Below are 5,097 nucleotides of genomic sequence, written 5' to 3'. Positions count from 1 at the left end.
TGGAATGATTTTGTCCTTTGATCGATTTATCTTTAAGAAGTTTTTTAAAAGCTCCTGTAATGTAACCAAACAGAATTTTTTGTTAAAATTGTGGCTACAAGTTCAAACATCGCAAACGATAACGTCAATGATAGGTGTCTTCATAGACATGAGTGTTGGTAGTCTGTTTCAAGTAAACATGTTTGTTAAAGGCTTCAAAAAGAGGTTAAATGTGTAAATCATTCAATCGGAACATTTATTTCTTTCTCTCCATTTTTTTCCTTCTCTCCCTTTCTTTGGTATTATCTAGGGTCGACCGGCACGGTGCGCTATAATGCAATTTAATGTTTTATTATGTTTATACCTGTAGAGTATGTGGAGTGAAGTGAGGACTAGAATTTTTTCGCGTTACGAAGTATAGCGAAAAATAATTGTCCTAACGACATGTAAGCAGATCTTAAGTGTCTTGTTACTTAAGTTCAGTTGTTATGTAGGCAGTGGCCAACGAGAATTTAGTGTTGGGTGAAACGTATTCAATGTTTGAAGAGGTATTTAGTAAGTGGTCACTTTCTAGCGCACGCTAGCCCGAGCAAGTCGAATTTATTATTAATATTATTATCATTATTATTTATTAGTAGTACAAGAGTGAGGTTCCACCACTCAAATTTGAGTTACTCTGCATTATTGCCGTGGATACACAGGTTTCCATAGTTTTTTCAAAACTTGAGATTTTGTTTTTTATCTATGGTTTTTCCTGGGCGGCAGAGGAGGCTTATATGTTAATTTGAAAGTTTGTTCATTTTGTTTTAAATATGCACTGCTATATCAGAACAGAAGTTTGTAGAAGTTATTAGAATGTGATGTTATATATAAATTGTTTTTCAAAAGAGTATGAATCATTAGAAAAATAAACCTGGCGTCGACCGGCACGGTGCGCTATAATGAGGGTCGACCGGCACGGTGCGCTATAATGCAATTTAATGTTTTATTATGTTTATACCTGTAGAGTATGTGGAGTGAAGTGAGGACAGAAGAGAAGTAACTCTGTCGGGTTTCTAGAACTAAAAACTAACGTTGTCGGGTTTCTAGAACTAAAAACTAACGTTGTCGGGTTTCTAGAACTAAAAACTAACGTTATCGGGTTTCTAGAACTAAAAACTAACGTTGTCGGGTTTCTAGAACTAAAAACTAACGTAAAATGTTAAACTAAAAGCGACTACCTGATCAAACATACCGTCTATTACTTTATGTATGTATCAGTTTCACCACTTAGATTACACCATCGATCTTGGTCGCAAGGGAAAATTTTTATTACGTATTAAATAGGCTTACACTGATGTAAGCAGACAGATAGAGTTATGTTAAATTTTCGTAAGTGAATCTCCCGTAAGGTATTGAATAGAATTACACCGTCATGAGTAAACACATTTATATCAAACGTTCGTAAGTGAATTATCCGTAAGGTATCGAATAGGCTTACAATGGCGAAATCTAACCGAGGCCCTTTGCGTCAATAGGCGTAGGAGGAGATGGTGATGATTTCCTTATTGCCTTATTGCCTTATTTCTTGTTTGGGTTCCCCCAGGTCCCTCAGTGTGAGGCACCTCGTATATCCACCAGAGAGTTGCTAATGCATCTTCCGGTGTATTTTGCATCTTCCAGTCTTGGATGGTCTGGGATGCATCTTAGGTATTTATCAAGCTTATTCTTAAACACATCTACGCTCACTCCTGATATGTTTCTTAGATGAGCTGGCAGCACATTAAATAGTCGTTACATTATCGATGCTGGTGCGTAGTGGATTAATGTCCTATGCGCCTTTCTTAGTTTACCTGGTATATTTTTTGGCACTATTAATCTACCTCGGCTTGCTCTTTCTGATATTTTTAGCTCCATGATGTTTTCAGTAATTCCTTCTATTTGCTTCCATGCTTGTATTATCATGTAGCGTTCTCTTCTCCTTTCTAGACTGTATAGTTTTAAAAATTTCAGTCTTTCCCAGTAATCAAGGTCCTTAACTTCTTCTATTCTAGCAGTATAGGACCTTTGTACACTCTCTATTTGCGCAATATCCTTTTGGTAGTGTGGGTACCATATCACATTGCAGTACTCGAGTGTACTACGTACATAAGTTTTGTAAAGCATAATCATGTGTTCATCTTTCCTTGTTTTAAAGTGTCTGAATAACATTCCCATTTTTGCTTTACATTTAGCCAACAGTGTTGCTATTTGGTCGTTGCATAACATATTCCTATTTAACATTACACCAAGGTCTTTAATTGCTTCCTTGTTTGTGATTGTCTCATTATTAGGTCCCTTGTATGTATATACCATTCCTTCTCTGTTTCCATAATTTATTGATTCGAATTTATCGGAGTTAAATACCATCCTATTTATCTCCGCCCATTCATATATTTTGTTTAGATCTCTTTGCAGTGAGTTCCTATCTTCATCACAAGTAATTTCTCTACTTATTCTTGTGTCATCGGCGAAACTTCTCACTACGGAGTTTTCAACATCACAGTCTATGTCTGAGATCATAATAACAAACAGCAGTGCAGCTAATACCGTACCTTGTGGCACACCAGATATTACCTGGGCTTCATCTGATTTCTCGTCATTTGCAACCACTATCTGTTTTCTGTTTTGCAGGAATTCTTTGACCCATTTTCCTATCTTTCCCACAATATTATGCTTTCTCATTTTTTTCTCCAATATGTTATGGTCTACCTTGTCAAAGGCTTTTGCAAAATCTAGATAGATCACATCTGTGTCTTTTTCATTTATCATATTTTTGTATATGTTTTCATAGTGTGCTATCAGTTGGGTCTGTGTACTTTTTCCAGGCACGAAACCGTGTTGACCGATATTAAACAAATTATTTTTAACCAAATGGTTCATTATTTTCTTTTTTATTACCCTCTCATACACTTTCATAATATGTGATGTTAGACTAACAGGTCTATAATTGCTTGCCTCTAGTCTTGATCCACTTTTGAAGATAGGGGTTATATAAGCTAATTTATGTTTAACATATATCTCGCTCATATCTACACTTTGTCTTAGCAGTATTGCAAGCGGCTTCGCGATAGTGTTTGCAGTTTTTTTTAACAAAATCGCTGGAACTCCATCTGGTCCGGCTGCCGATCCATTTTTAATTTCGTTTATAGCCGTGACAATATCTGCTTCATTAATATCTATATCCATTAGATATTCAACATTTTCTTCTCTCATTTCTGTTTCATTATTCTCATTCGCAATTCTTGGTGTGAACTCACTCTTATATTTTTCTGCTAATATGTTGCATATTTCCTTTTTTTCATTCGTTAGCCGTCCTTCAATTCTTAGAGGGCCTATTTCTAATCTCCCCTTATTCATCTTTTTTGCATAGGAGTAAAGTACTTTGGGGTTTCTTTTTATATTTTGAAGTGTCCTTTCTTCTAAGTCCCTTTTTTCATTTTCTTTCGACTGTATAATCTTTTGTTCTGCATTTTCTATCTTACATTTTATTTCCCTCATTTTCCACACATTTTTTTCTTTTGCAAGATTTTTCTTCCACTTTCTAATTTTCTGAAATAAGATCCTTCTGTCTCTTGGTATGCACGTCTTTTGTATATTGTTTTTTTTTCGGTACATATTTTTCAACAATTTTCTCCAGTATATTGTACAGTATGTCCGTATTTACCTGTATATTATCACTTACAAATACATTTTTCCATTCTTTATTCAGTTCTTCATTTATTTCTGACCATTTTATATTCTTACTGTAAAAATTATATTTTCCATATCCTTCCCAAACTTTTGTGCTTTTATTAATTCTGCGATCACTTGCTTTGGAATGGACTATCAATTCTATGACATTGTGGTCTGAAATTCCCGTGTTATACACTATTATTTCTTTAACATAATTCACATCATTCACAAATACTAGATCTAGGACATTTTCCTTTCTTGTTGGAATGTGGTTTATTTGTTGCATATTATGTTCTTATAGCATATCTTGAAGCTTTTCAAATTGCCTCTTATCTTCTGCGCTACTATTACTATCTTTTTTATATGTATACATACAACCACTTTCTTCTATCCGTTCTTTCCAATCCACGAAAGGAAAGTTAAAATCTCCGGATAGGAGTATATTCCAGTCTTTATGGTTTCTACATATATCATCTATTTTTTCTATTATTATGTCAAACTCCTTAGTGTTTGGGGGTCTGTAAACTACAATATTCATTAGTTTTTCAAATTCAAATTCTACCGCAATCAATTCACATTCTGTGTTGCTGTATTTTTCACATACTTTTCCTTGATTTATGTCTCTTCCATATATTGCGGTTCCCCCTTGATTCCTATTTTTTCTGTCTGATCTATAAGTTTGGAAACCCTTTATCTGGTCATCACTGCCAGTCTCTTGGGAATACCATGTTTCACTTATATTTAATATGTCTATTTTTTCAATTTGGGTTAGTTCTTCTAAGAACTCTATTTTCCTTTTAGAGTTACTCGTGACTAAACCCTGTGCATTCATTACTATTATGGTTTGTGTTTCATCCCCATTATTTAATATTGGTAATAATATGGATTCTCCCATGCTTCCTTCCTGTTCTGATATGATGTTCTTTTCTTCATTTCCCGGAATTCTGCCATTAAAAAATCCAACTTTTCTATTATATTTGCTCTTTCGCCTTCATATTTATTTGTGTGTGTATACCTGCAACTGTCCCCATATCTGCACCAACCCCTGGCATTATAGATGCATTCTTTGTAGTTGGGCTCTAAATGTGCAGGTTTGGGTTGAAAGGCCTCATATCTTGGGGCTCTTGGTTCAAAGCGCGGTATATACACGGCCTGCTTTTTTGTTTCTTTTTTTGTTTCTTTTTTGCTTTCATTTTTCTTTTCAGTTTGCTGAGTTTTCTTACTTTCATTCATGGTTGCAGGATGCATATATCGACATTTTTTGTTGTAAATGCATCCTTTTCCTTCTTTTAGGTTTTTGCATATTTTTGGATGGAGATCTCTGCATTCGTCTCCATATCCGTCTAAATACGCACATTTACCATATATTTCATAATTATGGCATATCTTTGGATGCTTGTAGTAGCATCTTTCGCCAAATCTGCA

Source organism: Palaemon carinicauda, chromosome 7 (genome assembly GCF_036898095.1).
Source record: "Palaemon carinicauda isolate YSFRI2023 chromosome 7, ASM3689809v2, whole genome shotgun sequence".
NCBI classification, from domain to species: Eukaryota; Metazoa; Arthropoda; class Malacostraca; order Decapoda; family Palaemonidae; genus Palaemon; species Palaemon carinicauda.
The sequence above is the reverse complement of the archived record's forward strand: the minus strand, read 5'-3'. Positions refer to the sequence as shown.